The following is a 27457-nucleotide window of genomic DNA, read 5'->3' on the forward strand; positions in this document are numbered from 1 at the left end:
ATTATAATTCGAGCTAGGTCGAGATCTAGAGAGGAATATAACCCAAGAAAGAAAAACAAACATTTGAGGATGGAGATTTATTTTTTTATTTATTTATTTTTTTAATTCCCATATGTAATAAAAATTCACCTTAATTTTAATTTATTGTTTATTTTTGCTAGGCTTTTTAAATGAAGTAACATTATATTATATTATATGACATTATATCATTGATCGAATATTAATGAAGATAGGAAAATTGACAGAAGATGCGGATCCAATATTTGATAACCCTCAACAAACTTTCATCAAAGTCTGTATCTCTAAGTACTAAGAAAAATGGGAAATTTTTGTTGAGGATTAGAAAGTGACCCTTCTTTTTCTTTGACAATTTAGTCAAAATTTTGTTACCATTTTATTTTTCAAAAGAAAAAAAAAAAAGGTAAATCAATAGTCCAAGAGCACTATGATTGAATAGACACTTGTCTAACTTTTACTGAAATTGAAGGAGGAGACTATTGAATAACCACTACTCCAAAAATTTAAGTTGAAATATGATTTTAATGCAAAGATATAACAAGAAAATTCATGTAAAGGAAAATTAATATTCACAATCATATTCATCACCAAACTCTCTTGACAAATCTAGCTTTCACTATGAGAGATTATCCATACAAAGTCAAAAGTGTTTAGGACAACACCCACAAACCATACAAAACCTACCCCTTTTTTTACTTCACACTAAACTTGAAGATATACGAATGTTCAGAAAACCAAAGTGAAAAATTGACTACAAACATTGAAAACGTGCAAAAAGAGAAACATTCAAACTACACACACACACACACACACACACACACACACACATATTGATGAAACTCCAAAGCAAGCATGCGATGATTTTCACCATTTTTCCCACATTGAGTCTTACATTATATATATATAATAATAACAACAATATTATTATAATTATAATTATTATTCTCTTGCTCCTGCTCCAAGATTACCATTAGAGTCAGGGCCCGAGAAGTTTCCCGGATGAACCTTCTTGTTCCTTCCAGCTTTAATCTCTTCCACACTGCTGTCCCCTCTCTTTGCTCTTATTTCCTCTTCTTTCTTCTCCATTTTCTCCTTCAGGCGTTTCTGCATCAAATGAACTCCTGCATAACTTGCTCCAATGGAGGACATGATGGCCAATTAAAAGGACAAAGAAAAACCCAGATAGCTTACAAAGACTACTACTAGGAGAAGGAAAAAAATTAAAAAAGAAAGTATAAAGTTTTGTTTGGTGAGATCAGAAGGTTCACCAAAGGAGGGTATTTATAGGAAAACGAACATGTGGGTACTGGCGAGCAAGCCAATCACTTAGACTTTCTCACAACTAAACCAATTTTGGAATTATCTTAACCACCCCCTTAATTAAAATGGTATTATCTTAAAGTCAGAAGGTAGTTTAGAATACAAATAGAGAAAGGAGAGGGAATAGTGGTGGCTTGGTGGGCTAAACAAACTTTTTTAAGTAAAACATAATTTGTAGAGAGGAAGGGATAGGAGGAAGTGGGTATCACATACATAAAGTCAGGCTTTCTTTGTAAAAGTGGTACATCTCGTGGCTTAACCATTAGTTCTACAAAAAATAATTAGCCACATCAGATGAGGTTATTGGTGAGGAGAGAGAAGATGAAAAATGGAAGGTGCCTAGTTGGACATTATTATAAGAGGTTACTTTATCTGTAAACCGCAAGAGGGTCCAATAATTAAGAATTTTAACCAAGTTAACTTCATTAAATAAAGGGGGAACGTTTTATCATGTAGTGGGCCTCAGCAGCCACCGAAATAAGAAATTGTTTAAGGTTTTAAGATATGTTTAGCATAAGAAATGACTATTTCTAATAAAATAGAAATACTTACTTATATGAATTAAAAAAAAGAATAGTTATTCTTATAATGTTTAGTTATTATGCTGAATTAGATTTAATTTTTAGCCTTTATAATTTTTTTTCTTTTTAAAAATATTAAATTTGATGAAAAGTAATTAAAAGTCAAAAGTTATAGTTATTCATGTATTTTTAATATAGGATATAATTAATCATAAATTAAATATATTTTAAATATGATAAATATGTTTACCCTTAAAATAAAATAAAAAATACAAATTCTGAATTTTTTAAAAAGAATAATTATTCTTAAAAATAAGAGAATATATATTCTTATGGAATATATTTTACTAAAATTGAAACTATACCAAATAAAAGAATTATTAATCCTATGGAATAGCTATATTTTATTTCTATATCTATTTCGCATACCATACACTGAAGTTAGTTGATAGAAGCAAATGAAAAATTTGAAAACTATTACTATATAATCAAAGAATAATATTATTTGTTAACAGTGGTGATATTTATTATAAATGCTATATTCTAACATGTTAATTTAGTTGGCTGATGCTGTGAGTAATGAGCTATGAGTAATGAATTACTTTTTCATATGGATTTTTTAATTTTAAAATGTCATAAACCATTTAAATGTGGCCTTACTTAGAAAAACCTTTTCATTCTTTTTTTTATTATTTTTTAAAATTTTTATAAGCTACGCTTATTTAGAATAGTTTTCTAAAAAAGCTACACTTCAATGGTTTTGATTTTAAGACCTTCAAGAAATTATTCAAGCACTCTCAAAGTTGCTTTTTAACTTCAAAAACCTAAAAACAACAATTTGTAAACCATGCCAAATTGGATCAATTTACAGTTGTTATGTCCACAGTAAATTCCAAATGATAATAAATAGCAATATTCATAATTAGTGGGGCTATAAATGTTTCACCACGAGTGCTTAAGTGAGTCCTCTAATATAATCATGATAAGTGAAAAGATAATGGACTTATAATTAATTGCTTCGAACACCCAATTGAAGCACTAGATTAATGTCGACATGAATGACTACCAAAACGTCAGAGACATTAACTACTTCCATGGCCTTAAATTCCTTTAATATTATCTTTGGCAGCTTTTGAAAGTAGTACCCTAGCCTCATGTAAATGATTTTAAAGACATTAAGTTATTATCTGTAGCTTCATGATTTGTATTATTATTGTGGTTGTCATCTAAAGGTTGTCTGTACCTCCTACTTTATTCTCCAATAATATATAATTTGATCAACCCCTTTATAGATAAGGTTTTTCTTTCCTCTGTATATATATATATATATATATGTATACTTGTTAATGAAGATGTCATGTAATTATTCAATCGAGATTTATTAGTATCCTATATATCATTTCATTTGTACTTGATATCTTAGTATAAAAGAATCATCACTGAAATGTCTCTTCATGATTAATTTCTTATCAAATCACACATTTTCATTTGATTAAAACTTTCAAATTGTTTAATGTGACAAATGATGTTGTTATATATTAATAGTTGAGAAATTCATAACATTATTTAGATATATATGACTAAATAATCCTTTAAATGATTTTTATGAAACCAAATAACAAGTTAATTAATGTTATGGGTTATTGGTAAGCTACCTACCAAATCAAGGCAAGATATATGATGAAGGAAAAGGCCACAGGACCAACTCCGGGAACCCTTCCAGGATTTCCTAGATGGTCCTGCCTAGTGATAGTCCCACTGGATAATCCGTAGAGTATATTCAATGAAACCACACATTAAACGTGGACAACGAACAATATGCATTAGCAATAATCTCTCAATATATATAAATATATAAAACCTCAGCAGCACAAAAGTTTAAAACTATGGTTTACAACTAGCTTATCATACTACAAACCATAACTACACACATATAATATGGTCTCTATTGAGTCCAGTATTTAAATCAAAGCATTCTAAGAGTGTTAACAAAGTTTAGAAGTACAAATAAATAATAAAGGAGTCCAGAAAGATTAGGATAAAATAAAGAAATGATAAATATTGTTACTTTCGTGGAAAGAACGAAGTGACAAGCGGTGCGCGAGGTAGACTACTATTAATTGCATGGACCTAAGGGAATGAATTTAAAACAAAAAAACATGAGATAAAGAAATCTTAGTGAGTGACATAGTATAATAGAAAAATAATAATTTATTTCCATAAAAATTTCTCTCAAGATCTCTTGTTCCACTTGTTTGAAAAGTTCCGCATTTAAAAATCATTTCATAAAATCCTAAACTTGTACCCCAATTTAATATCATAAAATCGATGGTCAAAGGTATAAAGTGAATGATCAATATAATATTACAAAAATATCTTAATTAAGATATAATATTGAACATAAAATATTGTAAACACAATTTCACGAAGTACTTATGAAAGTGTAGTAATAACCACCATATTTGAAAACCAACAATATACTCAAAACATATATAATGTATCATACGATATACCAAACGATAAACCGTGTAATACACCCATCCCACGACCCTCAATATATGAAAGGTATCATGGAAATAATAAATCATCAGGACGTACCCAATCTTACGGCCCGTGGTAATAATAAACCATCAGGTGAACCCAACCTCACGATACCGTGGCAATAATAAACCGTCGGGTAAACCCAACCTCACGGTCCGTAGCAATAATAAACCATCCGAATGAACCCAACCTCAGGGCACCGTGGCAAACCCGCGCACTATAATATAATACTAAACCAAAATACTGGTACTACATGGTACATCAATAACAATATAGTATCCTTGAAACAATCTTGTAAGATCATGTATATTTTTCCAAACAATACTGTATCATAAATCATAATTTAATATTCAAATTCAACCACTTATGTAAATATTTCATAAATTTCAAACCATCATTTCATGCTAAAACCAAAAATACCATAGTAAATTATATTCACCATGAACATATTTTAAGCACATAAAATTATAAAATATTTGAACATGCTTAAAATCATATAATTTTTAATCTGCTTTCTCGAATCAATTAATTTCCAAAATGATTTAAAACCGCAATTCAAATACTAGGATATTTAAATAACATGATCCACAAGTTTACTATGAACATATCAAAGTTAGAAATCATTTAACATCTTATCAAAATCCACATAAAATAATAACACATATATGTAAATGTTGATATTTGTATATACATAAAATAATCATTTAAATCAAATGATATATATACGTAAAATAAACAAACCATATATATTATACTATATGCCCAGAACATTTTAAAAATATAACCACTCACAGTACTACAGATGCTTACTCTTACTCCCATGCAGGATCAACTTTAGGCTTAACTCGAGTGTCTGTAATATAATAAAATATTTTTCAGGCTCCAATAAGTAAACCAAAGACATTTGTGAATACCAAATATCTTAATTTAATTTGTACAACTATAAAATTAAGCAAATTGGATACTGATCGGTCTAATTATACTGTGTAGTCTTGGGATCCGATATCCAAAATTGAGATTTTTCACTCAAAAGCTAATCTTTTGAAATTGAACCATCTAATGGGTCCTAATAATATCTAATTTTACTAATCCAACTTTAATTTTGTCCAAACACAATTCAAATTTATCTGGTATTTAACTAATTGACCCAAGTATGGAAAAATTATCAAATGACCTCCAAAATTTACAAATTTTATATTGTGGAAAGCTTAAGAAATAAAGAATGCAACGGTGTACTCACCTTGATCCAAAAGTGTCACCGGTGGCCAGAAAACTTGTCGTAATACTCAGCCAAATTCTACATTGATATATATCTTAAACGGTGAGGAATCTTGGCAAATGGATCATAGAAATGAGTTCAGAGGTCGAAAAATGGTCGGAGAGATGTGTGGGTTGGCTTAAAACGATTGGAAAATGGCCAAACGGCTAGAAAAGTCCAAACGGCCACCTTCGGTTTCAAACAGCCTATCTTGGCGTGTCAACTGGCGGTTTGGCCTGAAATTTGGCCAGAGAGGTCTTCACGAGGTGCGTAACAATGGTGGCTAATGTGTGCATTAAGGTGGTGACCAGATTTAGACAAAATGGCGATGATTCGGTTGGGCATAAAACGGGTTTGAAATGATCCGGTTCAGATTCGTGGGTCTGGAGAGGAATTTCTCGGGTTTGGAGGATAAAATGAGTATTTTGAAACTTGTTTCTTGTTGGACACGCTTTCCAATATTTATATAGAATTTTGGGTCACTAACAGATGAAAATCTGGAACTGGTTCGGACATTGATATAAAACTGATATTGAAATTTTACAGAATCATAACATTTTATCCGTAACTCAGAATTTGGCATGCTGCCAGTTTACAAACTCATATCGATGAGCTCTACACAATGATACATTAGTTAAACCAAAAATCTTAACCATAAAAAAAGTCAACTTTGGATCCATATACTGTTCATTTGATCAAATCTTGTCAAACTTGTACAACAGAAGTATTTTGGGTACGGGTTGTTATAGGTAGATACTACCATGTTAATCATATCTTCTAATATAATTTATGGATATATTATAGGGCATCAACACATCATTCTTCTCCACTTCCCTGACACGTAAAATGGTAATAACAAAAATAGGGAATAGAAATTAACTTTATTAGTGATATATGCTTCCTTGCTTATGAAGAAGAAGTAGATGTAGTCTTTAATTCCTCTAGTACTGTTTCTTATTTATAAGGTGTAAAAGTACAGCCATGTTTGAACACTTAAAAGGTGCAATAAGTAGTCCCACTTTTGCTCACGACTCTCTTTTGAGTTCAAAAGGATAGCAACCAAGTCTTCAGACTTGCAATGAGTAGTATTTCGTGCAATGAGAGCTAATTTTCGTGTAAGTTTCAGTGGACCCTACATTGTGTTCCAATCTATAAGGAAAATTCATCATATAAAATCCTACACAATCTTAACAAATGAGTACCTTGATTTGCAATAATAATTAACATTGTTTGACTATAACAAGTACTTCAGCAACCAAAAGCATAGGAAAAAAACTTTCTGAAAACCCATCTTTTTTCATGCTAAGGAATTATACAATGCCGTAAAGCATTAAAAAAAAAAAAAAAAGAAAAGAAAAGAAAAAAAGAAAGGAAAGAAAAAGAAAAGTTTAATTGTAAAACATCTTTAATATTATCGTATCATTATTATTAGTATAACTTATGGTGGAATCCAAGATGATAAGAATGGCCGTGAAGCCTTTTCCTGTATGGTTCTGCCACTTCTAATTTGGTACATATATAGAACTCAAACGTAGCAGCAAATGACGTGCTAATTTTGACCTAAACACAGTAGTAGTAATATGTACAGAAACCTTGGTATTAAATCCAAGGGGAGACAAGAAAAAAGTTGTTGGGGACATTTTGTTTTTTCCAGGTTTGCTTTTTTATAATGACATCTTGAAGCACAAGCATTAATATTGCTTGACTTGAAATTTTAGCTAAAATCAAGAGATTAGTAGTAGGTAGCTAAGCTAGCTAGATTGCCAATATGAGATAGCATCTGCATCTTCTCCATGAAGGATTTTTTGGTAATAGTCTTCTTCAAGAAGGATATCTAAAGATATATGAAATGGACCAAATTACGAAGACCACTTCCACAAAAGCTATGTAAACGTTCTATAAAACATATGTATAAAGTTAAAGTCCAATACTAGACATTGTTTATTAATTGCTTAATAGAAAATCTAATCCTACACCTAGAGGTATCCACATAGGCTAGATGTCATGTGGGTTCATATATTATATATATATAGTACATGATAAGACTAATGGAACATATATTTTTATAGCCATATATATTAGACAATTTGATTAACATTGAGTCAATCTGATAGTAAGAGCCATTAAAATTTTTTTAATAACCTTGGATTATTTTAATAGCTATGATTTAAAAGTACATCAACGAAATATGTTGAAATTCATTCAACCTAATCGAGCTAAGAAGAGCCATAACATAAGAACAAAGAAAAAGACATCAAAAAGTGTCAACAAGTGAGCTGGTGCAAAGCCTTCGATGCTTAAGTTAGTAAATAAGTTAAGCCAGCTACTTCAAAGGAAGTCCAGCAGAGTGAGTAAGCTAGTCAAAAAATTGGTCTTAGTGAGATCAAACTTCAGGGCTTTTATGGGAGATAGGGAAAGGTGGATTAGGGCCGCATGTTACCTAGGCCGCGAGATAGAGACCTTCTAGACCTTACATTTGTCTCAGAAGGCATAGAGACCTTCTAGACCTTACATTTGTCTCAGAAGGCTTCTCTTCTAGGTCAAAGAGCTCTTAGCCTCTCTTGAAGTGATAGCTGGAGGTAATGACAAGCTTTGCCAGCTTGTGATTCATGTGTTAACGCTTACTCTTGGGTCACCTGATTGTCCATCTTGGTTCATTTAACAATCCTGGATGAGCCCTTATATCCGTTAATTTTAGGGAGGCACAATCGCACCCTTGTACCCAGTGGTGTCCCTCACCACAAGTCAATCTCAATGAGTGCATACTTGCTCAGATATTTTGTAAGTAGCGTGGAGTCTTTGTAAAGTTCTTCTAGATGTTATCTCTTGATAAGTCAATCTGTTTTTTGCATATCGTTGAGCTGTTTCCCTTAAGTCCTCCAGATGCTTCAGGCTGTTGGTCTAGGCATATAGCTTCAGGCTGTTAGGCTAGGCATGCACCTCATTGAGCTAGGAATATATCTTGTTAAACCAAGGTTACATCTTACAAACCTCGAGTGCTAGCATCTGAGCTTGGGAAAAATATCATAAGGTCCAATTTCCTCATGAGCCAACTTAGGCGAGCTGGGAGAAATTTACTCATACCTACCTATATAAGTCCATATAAAGTTTACCTTGTATACACAGAGGTTTTTCTTGATTCACTAGATTCATATATATAGGCCACCAAAATATTTTGAAATTTCCACACCTTAACCGGTTTAAAGGCTAATAAAGGTGGTTAGAACGGTATAACCATCACCTCATATGAGATTTATCAAAAGAGTGATTCTATCCATACTACAATAGTTGCTATTTACATTACCTTTTTAATGATATTTTTATATTACAAGAATATCCATTCATAAAAAGGTTAGCAGTGCCCTTAAACTTTTAAACAAAATAGATAATAATAATAATAATAATAATAATAAACAAATATAACATACATTACACTACATTTGACATTTTAGGAAAAACATTAAACTCTAACAATGGTGTTTAACAATAAGGAAGAAATGATAAAAAAAGAAGGGTTAACAAATCATCCCTTTTAACCCTAAAAGGCTAAGTATCCAAGCATTTTTTATGATTTATTTATTTTGGTTACATGTTTTTGTATAAATTTTTTTTTATGTTTATTTTATTTTTTTATTCGTCATCTTAGTTGTTCTAGCAATTCGCTCCAAAACTCAAATTAGTATCAGTTTATATGATCTAGAGAATATTGTTGTGACCAGTCTATATAACCTGAACGAATCTAAAACATCTGAGCTATACATATCAAATGCCTTCTCATATTAAAGTATTTCTATTCGGTTCTATAATTTGGAGAATATTGTCGTGTCCGATATATAGAGCTTAGATAGATTAGATTCAAAATTTTCAAAATTTTCAAATTATGTATACTGAATGACACTTTATATATATATAAGGAAAAAAGAAAATGAATTTGGAGCATAAATAGGGAGATACTTGGAAGGTTCAGTTGACAAGGGGCATATGGGTTTATAGCTACGAGGTGACTCATTATTACTCCAGGTGTATGGCTCTTCACTATCACTCCGTAGTTTTCGACTGTAATAACTAATGAATTAGGAATATAATATATTTAGTTTATTTTATTTGTTTTAAGGGTAAAATAGGCACATTTTACTGATGTAGAGAGCAAAACTAAGATTAAACGTGTGTATATGTATATTGTAGGTAGTAACTATTATAGTGTAGATAGAACCAATATTTATTATATATATATATATATATATATATATATAAAATTTGATTCTCGGCATCATTGCCCATCTTATGTTGAATGTAGCTAATCTCTTTCCAGAAAGAGAATATTGTTCGAGTCCCTGTAGAAAATTGTTGATATATATGTATATACATGTAAAGACAGTATCAAGTAAGGTTCACCATAAATCTATTTTTAATGATTTAGGTTTAAAATTTAAAATTCGAAAAATGATCAAATATAGTTTTAATGACATTTTTATTTAGGAAAAATAAATCATGTTGGGATCCACTAATTAATAAGTGTAATTTTAAATTTCAATTTTTAATACGATTCAAAAGATAGAAAAATGATGACATCATGTCCGCCATCATATTAAGCACATTTTATTTGAGCCCGACTATATATATATATATATATATCAATTTTAACTATTAGAAATTGTACTATATGACAAGTGCTAAGAATTTTAATTTTACATTCTAAATTTTTAGTATTAGTTCATTAATTAAAATGATACCATTCTAAGGTGTCCATCCAATATAAAATGGAAACAATGTTCCTAATATATATATATATATATATATATTTATATATTTGTACATATACGGCTAAGTTTGGATAAGATCTTTAATATTATGACTAACAACAAAACTTTTTTTTTTTATCCCTTAGATCGTATTGAGGGTTTATATTTAAAATTGCATTTTTTAATCACTAGGTCATGATATAGTTCATTTTTCTTAAATAGGATTTCAATATGTCATTAAACTCAAATTTGATCACATTTTGAATTTTAGATCTTAACCCCTAATATGATCCAAGGATTAATAAAAAAAAATCTTCTGTTAAAACCATCAATCACCCTGATATAAATTTGACTCTCTTTTTCTCTATTTCTCCATAAATATGTATAATTTTGCTATTATAAATGAGAACTCCCCATTTTTCATATGAAATAGGTAATAAAACTTTAGCATCAAGAGAATGGTTAACTACTTGTAACTATGGTGACTTGATAGTCACGATTAACTGTCATCCATTGTAGATTTCCTATATATATATATATATATATACAACTAAGCTCATATCAGATCGATATGATGGTTTAAACATCAATTATCCCTTTTCAACTTCTAAATTGTTTCAAATATCGAAATTTAAAAGCTCATTTATTTCACTAAACCAATAGCCAATAACTGAATTTTAAATTTTAGTCCTTGGTGTTATTTAAATACTAATAATGAAAGAGTTCTTGCTAAAATCTTCATATCAACTTGATTTGAATTTGACTTTATATATACATGTGTATATATACAGTCAGTTTCTTTTTTGAAATTTCTAATGAAATTTAGTGTGGATTCTTATGCCACTCAATATTGTTGCCCGAAAAAAAAAAAATTCCTGCAATATGTTGGTGATGTTGGAATCCACACCAATTCTATCAGAATACATTGACAAAAGACGAATTATGTATATATAGATTTGAGGGAAAACTATACTTTGGGATCTATGTGCTCCCTGGCTGGAACCTCTAAAGTTTCCAATGGTTTAGACTTAAGTAATTTGCAAATAAAACATCATCAAGAACAATGTTCTACAGAATATATAACTCAAGCTTGTTTAGGTTCTTTATAAAAATTCATTGGGATGTAGCTACTATCATTATATATTTATATATATATATATACACTAAGATGTATATTAAGTATCATGTTCCAATATTTAATTACACTTATTCTAAAAGGATTTCATTTATCCATAATTAGATTATATTAATATCTTTAAATAATAAAATCTCCATGTTCACATTTTTCAAAATTGGTTTTTTTTTTTAAATAAATTAACTATGACAGTTTTTTAATATTTAAAACTAATAGTTTAAACAAGAAAAGGTGACCAACCATCTTATTTCATTCATCTTTACTTTACAAACTTCTTTATTTTTTCTCCTTAAATTTTTCTCTTAACATGATAAATAATAAACAAATTGGTACGGGAAGAGTTAATAAAGAAGTTGTTTCATGTAATATTATTGTATATCCAAAATGTCAGGTCAGTATTCAATGAGAGAAAACTTGTATTTAATATCCCTAATCTTTATTATTATTATTTTTTAAACAAAAGAAAACCTACACTTATAACCACTAGAGTACCATGATAACAAAAGCATGTCGGATTATATAATTTTTCTTTAATATTCTACCACTAGGCCCATAGGGTATCAGCATTTTTTAATACTTGTGAGTAGTAAATATAATAATTAGAAGAACAATAGCAACCATAAACATAACGATGTAGTAATATAAACAAAATAGTACTAGCAATAATATTATATAGTCAGGACGGTGACCCCATTGTCCAACATGTAATTGTTTAGTGAATTGAGTTCCTCAATCTTCAAATTAAATGTCCACACATCATATCACAATTCAGCTCAACTCAACCACACAACACGAGCCACTTAAAAAGTATTAGTAAGTCATCAAAGACTACTTAATTTCATGATCATATTTTCAATTTGGAAAACACGCTGAACATTCATCGCCATAATGTAAAATTTTTGGCACGATTGCCCCTAAAGTTTATTCCTTTCTGCTTTTTGCCCCTTTTTTCTTTTTTTGGCACTTCTCCTGTTAATTTTGGTTTTTAATTGCACTATTAGGCATAATCTTTTGAGAGATTTTTTTTTTCAATGCAAATTGAACTCTATACAATCCCATTAAAAATTTAATTACTAAAATACCATTATTTCTTTTTTACTCTTTTCCCTTATCTTCTCCATCTTCCTAATCTCCCTTCATTCTTTCTCTCTACTGACGGCCATTTCTATTTTCTCACATTAATTTCTTTATAAACTCAAAATCCATTTATTGGGAAATTAAAAAAAAAGAAAAAAAAAGAAAAGAAAACAAAATCTGTTTATTTCTTATCGTCATTCTTTTTCTTGTTGAGGATGACCTAAATCCATAGTAATAGGATAAATACCAAAGTCTCTGAACAATGGTGCTCTTGTGTGATAATCCCATACTGTACTTTAAATTTTGCTAATCTTGAACTAGAATATTATAAAATGGGTTCGGACAAACAGTCTGGTTTGATTTTGGGGCATGATACAACATTTCTTTACTCCCACGATCTCTTCTTCACCAAGTGATTCTCCACCAGCCGCCTCCTCCACATCTTCTGCCATTTTCCACCATGAGTCCACTGTCCTCTGGTGTCTGTCTCTGGCAAAGCCATTATCCTTCACGTCTCCATCTGCGTCGGTGGTTAAGGAAGTGGTTTTTTTTTTTTTTTTTTAAATAAAAGAGTACAATATTTAACAAGGTTATTATTGAAATTTAAAAATAATGGGACTGTGAAAAGTTTTTTTAGCAGTGCAACTAGCAATTCCCTAATCTTTTTTTGTGTTCAGCACATGTTTGGAGAGCAAAGTGCAAAATATATATATATATATATATATATATATTAAAAAAAGAAGATTTGAGAGAAACTAGACTTGACAATTCGTGTTTATGGGTCCTATTCGTGTCAATCCCTTTAATAATCATATCAAAAATACCTAATCCGAACACGACTCATTTATTAATCGTGTCAGGTATCTAAAATACTAATCCGACCTGTTTATAAACAGGTCAAAACGACACGAAACGATCCATTTAATATGATTACTTTAATGAATCATATTGACCTATTAACCTGTTAATCTAAAATTGACCCATTAATCCAAAAATTAACCTATTAACCTGAAAATTAATCTATTTATTTTTTGTCTTTAAAAAATTAATAATAGAAAATTATTTTTATAAAGTTTTTAGTTTATTATATTTTTTAATTATTAGATATTATATTATGGATAAAATTATAATATAAAATTAAATTTAAATGAGATGTAATAGGTATATAATCGTGTCGGATTAAAATTGACACGCTTAATAAATGGATCATAAAGGATCAATTTCGAATCAAACGGATCAATCCAAAAATAACACGATTAATAATTATGTTAAACAGGTTGATCCGATTATGATCCGAATCTATTTATGATAAATCCAAACCCATATATTTCATATGGTTTTCAAATCGTATTACTGTGTCATGACCTAGATTGCCAACTGTAAGAAAAACTGCATAAAGGGGTTAAAATTGGGGAACTAACAACTGTGCTGAAAATCTGATATATACAAGGCATATTAAATAGCCGTATACTGTATATACATATAAGGTATCTTTGGTGTGTAGTACTGTACTGTATTGTAACATAATATATTGTACCATATTAATATTATATAATGCTTGGAATAGGAATATATTATACTATAAATTCTTTTAGAAATATTATTTTTATTAAAATAATATTGATTTTTCATTATTTCTCATGTAACTTTGTAAAAATAATTACATTAAATTTTTTTTTTGGGGAAAAAAAAATAAAGTATGAAATAGTTCAAAACCGTGTAAACCCACCCCCCATGGTATATTGTATACTAATCCCCGTAACTTGGATTCGTTTAGCATTTTAGCCGCAACTATTTTATTTTTTGGGCCCTTGCGCACCACCCCTCCCCCACGCCCCCACCCCCCCCCCCCCCCCTCTCTCTCTCCAAAACACGTGCTGTGTACCTGGATTAAAAATATATAAATAATATTAAAATTATTAAAATATTTATTAAATTTATTTATCAAATTATAATGTTATAATATTAAATTTATTTATTTTTTAATTTATTTATTTATTTAAAAAAAATTTATATTTAAATTATATAAATATATTAATTAATAATATTTTAACAAGTATCATCTGATAACTAAATTTGATATATATAGTAATATTGAAAAAATATTATAGTTAAATGGAAAAAACAAATTAATTTTTTATTATTATTCATTAAAATTTTTAGTGATTTTAAGATAAATAAATTGATTTTTCATTATTACTAATATAACCTTTTAAACAGTATCTTTTTAGGCAAAAAAAAACAAGTATGATATGGTTAAAAACGGTGTAAATCCAACCCCACGCATTCTTTTGTCGGCGTAGTTATATGTGTCCGGATTGCCAAGCATAGTATAGGGTTATCTAATACAATCCTGCCCTTTCATGCGGTGTTCCAAACATATCCATAATAGATATGAGCATTAACAGTACGCCAATGAAAAAACAGATTATGGTCAAACAATACAACTGATAAACAGGGTCGAGGGGCAAAGTGTCAAAAAAAGAAAAAACAAAAAGTTTTGGGGATGAAATTTTAATCACCGCGTGAAGGTTGGGGCAATCAGGGCAAAAACCTTTGCTATCATGTCGCGAACAAAGCACACATAAGGATTCCATTAGAGAGAATATCTATCTATACATACTGAGTGTAAGTATTATACTATCTCAATCTCATAATAAAATCTCATTTATTAGATTTTAAATTATTGTAAAAATTTGAAAATAACGCAATTATATTTTGTTATCCTTTAGTTTTGAAGTTTTCCAATTTAGATTGTCTGTATTAAAACCTACCACACGGAGCCCTCCACTTTTATTTTTTTTTTGGGTACCCATTACACAAATTAACATTATGCCAAAAATAATATTGGCATGATTTTAGTGGTTTAATATTATATATTAGATTATGCTTATGATTATGTTTATTAAATGGTGTACATTAGTATGTATAAATTATGTTCACTGTTATATTAATATGAAAAAAATTTAAAGCAATAACTAAAGCGGACTAAGATAGACCTGACAAAATTTTTCACGATATGAATCCACACGATAATATATGGATTTGAATTGACATTATTGTGTTAGGTTCATATCAATATCAGCGAATAAGACCCAACAAATTAACAGATTTTAATAGATAAAACATAATAAACTCATTACACCCATTAAAAGAGATATTTTTGTAATCACACAAGCTTTATAATATTAAAATTACTTAACTTATTATTAAACATATATTAATTTGTTTTTTTAGTTTAATTTTTAAAAAATCTAAAAACAAATAAAAAATTTGGTAAGTTTTTTTTAAAAAATATTATTTTATTATTTGCAAGCAAAGCCAAATTTAAATTTTTAAATTTGTATTTATTGTTAATGAGTTAACAGATCAGATAACGGATTACATGATAATTTATCAAATGGATTTGATTTATTTATTTTTCTACGAAAGCTTAACGGATTGTGTTTGGGTTAATTAAATTACACACGAACACGATGCAATATAATACGAATACAATTCAAGACGATACGTTGCCAGACTTAGACTAGGATTAGATCCAATTGGATCAATGTGCACAAAATTAAAAACGAAAGGCTTAATGGATTTTAAAACTAAAGATCTACATTACAAAATCTCAAAACCAGATGGCATTAAAGTACGATCAACCTTTTAAAAATATATTAGTTGTTCTTTATTTATTTTCTCTTTTGGGAAAAATATTAGTGGTTCACTGGTTTCATATCTTTTGTTTCTTATCTCGCCCTTGTGCGATTAGTTTATAATCAGCCATCGGTATTAGGTCCCGCATATAACGTAGTGGTGACTTAAAGTGCATTTTCAAGGTCGGTCAAGATTAAATATAAAAAAGAAAAAGAAAAAAAAAGGGGGGAAAACGGCATGGGACTTGAGATTTAAGCATCTGTTACATTTCTTTTTCAAGAAATCAAGCTATGTAATAATTAGTAAACCTTTCGGCAAAAACTTCTAAGTTTTAATATTCTTTGTTAATTATTACTTCTTTGATGAGTATATATAATACTCAAGATGAGAAACGAAAATTTTGAACTCCATTTTTTATAATCATTGATTTTATTAATGGATCGAATCTCATCTTTTAAATAAGAATTTAATGATTATAAACAATGCATTTTTTTTAATAAATTAAGGTGAATTTTATTTATTTATGATTATATATATATATATATATTGCATTAACTAATCATATATAGGCATGAAATTGACTGCTCGTCTTTCTACAGATGCATGACACACGCAGTTGTCCTTCTTGTTGGGTTTTTTGTTTTTATTTAATATAAATTGCTTTATTGATGTAATTGAGGTCTTCATGAATAAGGCATGATTTAGTCCTAAAACTATCTTCTACAAAATATTTGGGAAAAGAATGACAAAATGCAGCATATTCTTCACACAAAATGTAATTCGAACCTTTTGTAGTTGCACGAAATTAATTAATAAGTGTAAATAATTATATACGTAATATATATATATATATATATATATAATATAACTAAGCCTCCTCAAAACCATCACAATTCTTCTAATGATTCTCCTTTCATCGCTTAAATTGCAAATATGTAGAATTTGTATGAATATTAACATAAAAGAACATGCTATTGTTCTCCTTCCAACCATAACAAGAGGTTCCTCTTTATATGATTTGTTTTTTTTTTTTTTTTTTCTTATGGACACCATGATTCACAATCTACATGCATGTCCAAGCACTTTGGATCCAAATAGAGAGAGTTCCAATTTGCCATGGGTTTATAACTCCAAGTAGGCATATCTTGTTTTATTTTAGTTGGAGGTGGACTAGCCCAAGCTTAAGAACATTTTAAAATCCAAGCCTAGCCCATCAAGAATTTCTTCTAAAGGGAAATTTCACTTTTTGTCCATCACCTTAGCAAAGAATTCATGAGAATGGACTTGTTTTATTTGGCATTATAGCTGAGGAAGTTCTAATTGTACTATTAAATGAATTCTATATAGTTTTATTATAATTTTATATTTTATTTCCATTTAAAATTATTATTAAGAATAGTTACTGATTAAACAAATTTATGTTCATTAGTAAAAGATTGAACATTTCAAATATATTTAGAAATATGTGATTGAACATCTTAAATATATTTAGAATTATACAATCAAAAGTTTTTAGATATAAATATTTCAGGTGTATTTAAAAGTATGTAATTGAACATCTTAAATGCATTTAAATATATGTGATTGAATGTCTTCATATACAAAGATCTCACATATATTTAGAAATATGTAATTGAACATCTTAAATATGTTCTGAAGTATACAATCGAACATCTTTAAAAACATTCATAATTTTGAAACCGAACACTCCAACAAATATATCTTTCAATTGTCCAAAAATGCTTTAACCAAAAGAAAATTTTGTAGAATTTTTATGATTATTAGTTTCGTCTAAAAACATTATGAAGAGTTTTTGTGGAATGGTATTTGATTTATAAGCGATTTGTTTTTTTTTTTTTAAAAAAAAAGAGCATATTTTTTGAGTTAGTCAAGATTCTATGAATTTTGGGTATTTTAGGTATTAAAAATATTATATAAAATTATTTTATATTTTTTTATATATTTAAATAGTGATATGTAAAGAAGGATACTGTATAAAGTTCTTTTAGAATTGTGAAAAGAACTTTTCTTATAATGGTTATACAAATTTCATTTATATGGAACACCTAATAATCATTTATAGTATAACAGATTATTATCACTGTGGGTCATTGAACAATATCATGTCTTACAAACTTGTTCCAAATTTTTCTTAAAAAAGAACTTCTTTATTTATTTATTTATTTTCATAAACTCAATCTCAAACTGGCCTAAATGTGTAATAATTGATCCTTAAATTGATTTCTGTTCGAAATGCACTATCAATCTCATGTGCAAAGCTTATGATGCACAGTCCCAATGGTAAAATATGTTTTTTTACTTTGCACACCGTATAACCTCAAGGTCTAGCTCTAAAGAGATGGAACAAAAATGTCTCAAGGTTTTATCAGTCAAGGGTGATTGAGCTTGAAGAAAAGATCCAGTGGCTTCAAGGTCTAGTTTCGTTCGAAGAGGTCCTAATTAAATAGAAGAAAACTCAATGAGAATTGAATGAATGGAGAAAGAGTGGAAATTCTTCAGAGGCAAAATTCCAAGGAGCTTTGACTCACGGCGAGAGAGAGAAACTCAAAATTCTTCCATGTTGTGACAGTTGCCAACAGAAGGAAATTATTTATCCCAGCTTTGAAAGACAATAGTGGGACTAAGAAGGTTTCTAGAGATGAGATTGGCTCTTTACTGATTGATGAATTTACAAGACTTTTTAAAGTAAAAGAGATCAAGAGGTGTGAAAGTTTTTGTGAATTTATCCCTTTTTGCATGTCCAAGGAAGAAAATGTTAGTCTGGAAGCCATTCCAATAGAATGTGAAATCTGAAACATGGTGAAAAACATGCATCTCACCAAGGCCCCTTGACTCGATGGAATGCCAGCATTGTTCTTTCAAAAATACTGGAGTATAGTATAGGTGACGTAATTAACAAGGTGTAGAATGTTTTTCAATCCGAAATCCTTTCAGGGGATATTAACTGTTCCTTTGTGGTGCTGATTCTTAACCAAAAATTAGTCTGTGCAATATGGTTTATAAAATCATATCAAAAAGTATAGTTGATAGAATCAAGCCTTTATTGAAGAAACTTATTTTCCCTAACCAATTAGCTTTTGTTCTTAGATGTTTGGATTAGGGAAAATGCCAATGTGGCCAGTGAAGTGGTGCACTCCATAAAACATAAAAAAGGTCTGAAAGGCATTGTGGGAATTAAAGTTGACATGCAAAAGGTGTATGATAGGATGGATTGGGTAGTAATCACCAGAATCTTAATCATGCTCGGGTTTTCAAACAAATTTGTGAAGCTGGTCCTTAATTGTATCTCCTCAGTATCTATGGAATTTTTACTAAATGGAAGCATTTTTGAAAAAATTCCAATGGAGAAAGGGCTTAGACAAGGAGATACTTTGTCTCCATTTCTCTTCATTCTTATGGCGGAGCTCCTGCTAGAATGCTTCATAAATGGGAGAGCAAACAGAAATTCAATGGGGGTGAAGCTAAGCTGGTTATCTTCATCTATCTCCCACTTCTTATTTGTAGATGATATTCTTATTTTCTGTATAGCCAATGTGGAGGAAGTTAGAAATGTTCAAAAATGTCTTCAGCTTTACTGTAAATCAAATGGTTAATCTTTCAACTGTGAGAAATTTGGTTGCTTTTTCTCTTGTAACATTCTCAGAAAAAATAAAGTTGCAATCAAAAATTGCTTGAGCATGAAGGAACTTGATAAGAAGACTAAACATCTAGGGTTCCTCTTTTCATGTAGAGAAACAAGTTGGTAGCCTTTGAAGACTTTAGAAAAAAGGTGGAGACAAGGTTCCAAGGGTGGAGGCCCAAGCTTTTATCTTAAGCAGGGAAAGCCACTTTAATCAAGCATGTGGCCACCTCTATCCCTGTGTCCTTAATGTTCTCATTCCTCCTTACTAAAGGCTAGTGCAAGAATGTTGAAAATGTAGCTAGAGCATTACTATGGAAAAATGAAACCAAAGCTTTGAGAAACTTCAACTTAATGGCCTGGAGGATAGTGTGCTAACCGAAGAATAAAAGGGGTCTAGGGTTTAAAAATTTATGGAGATTCAATAGGGCTCTGGTTGCCAAGCTTGGATGGAGTCTTACCACTAAAGAGGACAAATTTTGGGTTTAGTCCCTAAAGGCTAAGTATTTCCCTCATTCTTCCTTCATGAAATGCAAAGAGAAAGCTGATTTATGGACTGGTGTTTTAAGTGTTAGACCTCTGTTAGCCAAAGGTCTATGTTTTAGAGTGCAGAAAGGGGACTCGGTGAACTCCTAAGAGAATCCTTGGATTTCTAATAACCCAAGTTTTTTGCCAAAGCCAAGGAACCATTCTCCTTGTACTGCCAGTATGGTTAGTTCTTTGAATTTGAGTGATGGAATTTGGGATGGAGATCACCTAGCTTGTCTTTTTGACCAAGATTCAGTTAAGAATATTAAGGAAATGCTCTGGGTCAAGAGTGACCAGAAAGGCAAGCTAATTTGGGTGAGAACCAAGTCTGGTATTTTTAGTGTAAAGTTAGTGTATCAGTTGGAAATGGGAGGAGAAGAGAGGGGAAAAAGCTGGTGGAAGTACTTGTGAAGAAGCCCCATGCACGAGTGAACAAAGTTTTTTCTATGGAAACTTACCAATTCAAGACTTCTTTTACTTTCGAATCTTGTTGTCATAGGGGTTGACTTGGACAATGCCAATTGTGTCCATGGTTGTCAATGTATCGAGAACAAAGTCCACGTGTTCTTCCAGTGTGAGGTGCCTAAGAAGATATGGTTTGCTAGCTCGTGAGGCATTATATGGGAAGAGTTAAGCTGTAGTGATCTCCTAGTCCATCTTAAAGATAAAGAAATTTTATTTTTCTTTGAGTGCTATCACCCTAAAGCATCTATGATGGTTCAGAAACAAAGTGATTCATGAAGAAAACGCATGAATGTTGACCTTTCACCAATGAAGGTAATGAGCAGATTCAAGGAGTTAACTGACGCATAAAGACAAGAAATGATGGAAAGGCAATTGCACTCCGACTTTAATGAGTTGAACTCTCTTGGCTAGAACTATCCATCCTCGGGAACCATCAAACTAACTTTCAATGCGGTTGTGAGAAACAGAGGAAGTCACTTGGCCATGGTAGCTCGAAATGATAGAGGAAATGTTCTGCACATTCATGCCTTCAATTCAAAAGTTTCAATTCCTGAAATGGCTAAGTTGGAAGCTATCTAGAAGGCCATGCAGTTGGCTTATACTTTTGGTTTGTTTAATTTGCAAACCGAATTAGATGCCCTCGTAGTAATTCAAGCCTTAAATAAGAAAGACAAGAGCCCACTACATTGGGCTGTAGACCTTTTTTTTAATGACATCCTTTTCTACCTCTCCAAAGTTGTAAATTTAACTTTTGTTTAGGCCCTTAGGAGGGCTAATAAACTGGATCACATTGTGTTTCAATGGGTCATGAGCCAATATCAATGGGACTGTGGATCAAAATTGACTACCATCCTCTTTTGTTGATTATATGACTCAGAGGATTATACCTGAAGTCTAGGCTTATTTGCTTCGCCTACTTTTTTTGTTTCAATGAATTCCTAATTTTAAGAAGGGGTGAGGGGGGAGACTCACTTCTCTTCCTTTCCCCTTTCTTGCATGATATTTTTCCAATATAATAGTTGACATATATAATAAAAAAAAAACAAAGAAAGAAAATCAAGAGAAAAAAATTTTAAACAATACTTTTTTTTTGGTGAAAAATTTTTAAATAATATTTTAACAAAAGTGATGATGATTAAAAAAAAAAAGTAAAAGTCATGAAAAACTGCAATAAGAAAATAATTTTTTGTTCTCTAAATGTGTATTTAACAAAAAGTATTCAACACAAAATAAAAATCCATACAAAACATGTAAAAAAAAAAAAAAAAAAAAGGGTAGAATTGAAGGCCTCCTGAAATACAAACACTAGTAACTGACATGGATTCTAAATACAAACACTAGTAACTAATATGGATTCTTTCCTCCCACCACCACCATGCAAATTTAAAAACAATAAGATCAATAATTTTTAATGAAAACAAAAGAAAAAAAAATAGAAAATTACCCACCATTATCCCATAAGTACTATTATTACCATAACCCCCATGTTTGCTCAAGCTCATTGCACTTCCACTACTCCCACCATCACCACCACCAGAAGCGGTCTCACCTGTGTTGCTGCCTTTGGAACCCCTAGAACCACCCCCATGCTTCTCTCAATCAAAGAAAGTTTTTGGGAAAGTTCAAGAAACTAAGAGAAATTTTTTTTAGAGAGAGGTCCGAGAATCAAGAGAGAAAGAGAGTAGACTATGAAACCAAAACCATTTTGTTTTTCAACTCTCTACCTGCCTTCCCATGGAGGTTTTCTCCCAATCTAGCTCTCTGTATTTTTGTAAATAAATCTTCTGTGATTCAATATATGCATATCATATTCCTTTTAAAAGAGGCAACGATGGTGGTTCTTCTTGGCTTTAACAACGGCTTCAAAAAAGAAATTAAAAGGAAAATATAAAAATACAAAAAGAGCTAAGAAATAAAGGTACCATCGGCTTAAAAATTGCATTTAGGTTATTTCTTTTTAATGGTTCTTGTTAGTGTCGGTAGTGATGCCCTTGAAAAAATTACTTTTAGGTTTCGCTTTTTAATTGTCAACTTAAAAGAAGAAAACACAATTTTTATTTTTTTATTTTTAATTTGTTTTAAAGTTTTTTAAAGTGAGGAATGTGGTGGTGAAGAGACTATAGACACCACACCTTTCAAAATACTGTCACATGCATTAAACGTGAATTTAGCAGACCAAATATGACAAAAATAAAGAAAAGAATGAACAATGATAACTAAAGCCTAGTTTAGGAACAAAAATGCGGAAAACAAAAATAAAATGTTGCAGAACTAGTTTGTAAATATGTGCTTATTATTATTATTATTATTATTATTATTTTGTGTAAATATTTGTGTTTGATTATGAATAATATGTTGTATTATATTTACTGTGTTTGATATGCAGTATTGTATTGGAGTATATTAGAATGTATTGTATTAAATGAATTATGTAGTATTAATACAATATTATGTTTGGCGTTGAAACATATTATACTATATATTTATATATTTTTATTGTTATTAAACAAACATATCCACTTATTATCCAAAAAAAGTTCAATTTTTTATAAGTTATTATTATTAGTATTTTTTTAGTCCTAATTATTATCTTGATGCTTCTTTTTTATTTATCCATTTACTCGAAAACAAATCTTTCCACTTGAAAAGTTTAGATATATCCTCAAACTTTACAAGGACTACATTTTTTTCCAATATATTAATCCACTGGCTCATTTTCACAATCCCAATCTTCTTTCCTTTTTCGGCGCTCAAAGAAAGGGTCTTTATTTGTACAACAAAAGCAAAAACAAACAAATATAGTTCTCAAACAAACTCGGTTCATTGTTCTTACAGTCATCCAATTCAGATCTCAACAAAAACACCTTCTTTATCATTTCCTACATCACCCTTACTTGCTTAAGCATAAAAACCCCATTCTCAGACTTGCTTCCTTTACTTATCAGAGCAAGCTGGAGCCAATGCCAGAGTTTTCACTATTGCTTAACAGTAACACTAGAATCACTCAAATCAATAACAACTATTGTTCTTTCACTTTTCTCTTATGTGAGAGTTTTGTATAACGCAATACAGCCTATCTAAGATGTATTAGTTATCTAGTATAAATTGTATAAAAATTGGGGAGCATTATTGTTATCGAAAACATAAATTCAAGACACGTGGCACAATCAAAGTTGTTTATCTTTAAAACCAATAAATATAGTGGTGATGACAGTTAACTAGACAAAGCATTGGTCTTGTCTACTGACTAATGATTGGTCTCGTCTATTCAACCAAGTATTAGTCTTGTCTACTTGACCAGGACCTAGTCTCAGATCGACTAGATATACTTTCTGCTATTGATGTCACAAGTCATAGAATTAAGTTGACATACATTTGAAATTAGATCCATAACAAATATGATTTGTAATTTAATTAACTATTTATTCTTTGAATAATAAGGTATCCAAGGATAATAAATAATACAACATGATTTTTTCATGGTTATGCAAATTTAAATGGCACCGCCATCTTCATAGGTTCGGATACTCCTATAAATAGCACTTATTTCTTCAAGAATGGTATGATTTAAAAATTCTCTTTACTATCTCTTCTACTAGTTGATTTTTTTACATGAACATTGGAGTGAATTTGGAAGGAACCACATTGGTGCACCAAGGGTTTAACAGTGTTTTTGGTTGCAGGTTAGTATTTCGATAGTGATGAGAAGCGGTTGAAATAGCAGTCGAATAGGTGGAGTGATGGTCAGTCAAACAAAGCGACGATTGATCAAACAAAGCAACAGTTAGTCAAATGGAGCAATAGTCGATCAAACGGATGATAGTTGATTTGATGAACTGATAGTTAGTATGACGGTTGGCCAAATGCATGATTAGTTGATTTGATGAAATGGTGGTTGGTGAGATGATTAAATTAAGGAGATATTGGAGGTTTAATTTTTTGCCTCAACATGCTAGAAGAAGGACAGAGTCAATCTAATCAAACACAGTTCTAAGATGAGTTCAAAATAGCATGTTAAGAATGTGATGATGGTGTTCATTCCAACACTAATCCCACCAACACCAAACAGTCGTCTCCTCTTATCTAATCTTCCACTAGCTAGAAAGGAGAAAACACCAATGCTTGGTTATATTGCTCAGCTTGTAACGCTAGAAAACTAAATTGAAGACCTTGACCAGAACATAAATATTCTACTCGAGCATATCCATCCCCCCCCCCCCCCCCCCCCGCCCAAAAAAAAAAAAAAAAGAACCACCTCTTGATTAAAATGAGTAAGGAGACAAATATCCAAGTATTGATGGAGACATTTTGATCCTTCATACTACCTGTAGCAACAATAGACTATGTCACTGATTAGAGGTGAATTGTTGTGGTCGATCTAACAGATCTAGAGAATCTATAGTTGGTTTTTCCATTGAAGCTAGTCAACAGAATAAGATGGAAGATGACTTTAGACACTTGAAAGAGTAGATGAAAACCCTGAGACTCAATGCTACTTCCAAGTTAATGAAATAGAATTGCCATTTAGGTAGGAGACCCTCTGTGCATCATTACCAACCAAGTTTTAAACACCACAAACACCATGTATAATGGTGTTAATGATTTGGTTGAACATGTGAAGTCATCTATAAGTTAATGGATCTTCATAAAGTAAACCACTTGAGTATGTGTTAAGTGTTTTCCTTCACATTGTCTGAAGTAGCAATCAAATGGTTTAGAAAGTTGAGATTAAGATCTATTGACTCATTTTGTTAATTAAGCTCACTATTCATCAATTAATTTGTTGGAGAAAAAGCATTAAAGAAATATGTTATCCATCTTATCTTGATTAAACAGAAGGATAAGGAATCATTGAAGAACTATATTTCATGATTCAATGCTCAAGTGGCACAAGTAGTGACTACAATGATGAGATAACACTTACAACCATGATGAGAAGTATTAGTACCAAGAGGTTTCTCTAGTCTCTATATGAATATCCACCAAGAAATTTTTCTAATTTGCTCAATATAGCACAAAGATTCATTACTGCAAAAGACTTAGTATTGCTAAAAGAATAAAGAAAGGAGATGTGAGTAAGAATCATTATTAAAAGAAAAGGATGCAAAAAAATTAGAGCAACAATAAAGAGAAGACTGGTAATCAACAGTCTGGTTTGAAATTGCCACGTGTAACAGAACCTCATTTTCAATGGTACATCACTAAATACAATTTATGATAAAGTATTAATGCAAGTTAGGAATTAGAATATATTACAATGACCTAATAAAATGGCATCAATCCTCAAACTAGAGATCGAGGAAAGTACTTTTACTTTCATAATGATAACGGTCATACCACCGACAACTGTTATAACTTGAAAAATAAAACTGATGACATGATGTGAAGGAATTACTTGTGTGAATTTGTGGTGGGAAATGAAAGGGACTAGAATTGTGGTGGTGAAAAATGAACATCTGATAAAAAGCTACCACATAGTGACAGGAATGCAAGCCACATGGAAAGGAAATCCATACCATCTTTGGAGTACCAAGGCACGATACAACTATGCTCGTCAAGTAAGGTTTCCAAAGGATTGATTTGTGTATCTGATCCAGAGGTCGATTAAGGAAATGTAGACCAAACCATGCTACACCACATTCATTGAGGAAGACACCAAAGGAGTTTGATAGAATCACTTTCGGTGCTTTTTCCAGATGCTCGGGAGGGTCCCGACTAGGGAAACCTCATTGAACCGATATCGACAATTTAATAGGACATCTCCATAAGTTAGATATAACCCAATAGTAAATAAAAAAAAGTAAATGCTTTTAATAAAATTTTTATAAATCGTAGTCCTACACATCTAGGGTTCCAACTTAAGATCCAAGAAAAGGAAAAATAAAAATAAAGAAAAATAGAAATGAAGCTTACATATTAGGTTAATCAACTAGAGCATACTAAAGAGAGTACATGAGTCTTAAAGTAATTAAAACAATATAAATTGTAGCCTTGTAAGAGTGCAGAAAAGAGATAGTACATCAGCAACAGAAATGTAATGAAGAAGAACATGTGAGAACAATGAAATCTACGATGGTGATGAGGAACAGTACCCAAACGTAGTATGTACCAATTGTCAATTGAGACCCATGGAAATAATTTGAAAATATAAACATATAAGACAAGCTCAATGAGTGGAATAAAATAATAGTACGAAAATAGTCATTCACTTCAAAACCTTTTACTCCAGACCTCATTTTCACTCTTTTAAAAAGTTTCTATTTTTAAAATCATTTCATAAAAGCCAACTTGTACTCCATATAAATATTTTACATTGAGCATTTCATAATTAAAAATTTTAAAATATTAATACCAACTAAACATATATTTAATGTTTGATAGTAAACAATTTTATCATAATCATAGCAGTGATCATAAAAATGTAGTAAACACCAATATATGTATATCCAGAAGAAAATCATACAATATATCATACGATATACCCAGTGCCACCAGTTGGTGTAAAGCATTCCAAAACACTATAATACAGTAAAGAGATACAAAGAAACTAACTTTATAAAGGAGTGGCAC

The sequence above is a fragment of the Ziziphus jujuba genome, chromosome 7, assembly GCF_031755915.1.
Source record: "Ziziphus jujuba cultivar Dongzao chromosome 7, ASM3175591v1".
Classification (NCBI taxonomy): domain Eukaryota; kingdom Viridiplantae; phylum Streptophyta; class Magnoliopsida; order Rosales; family Rhamnaceae; genus Ziziphus; species Ziziphus jujuba.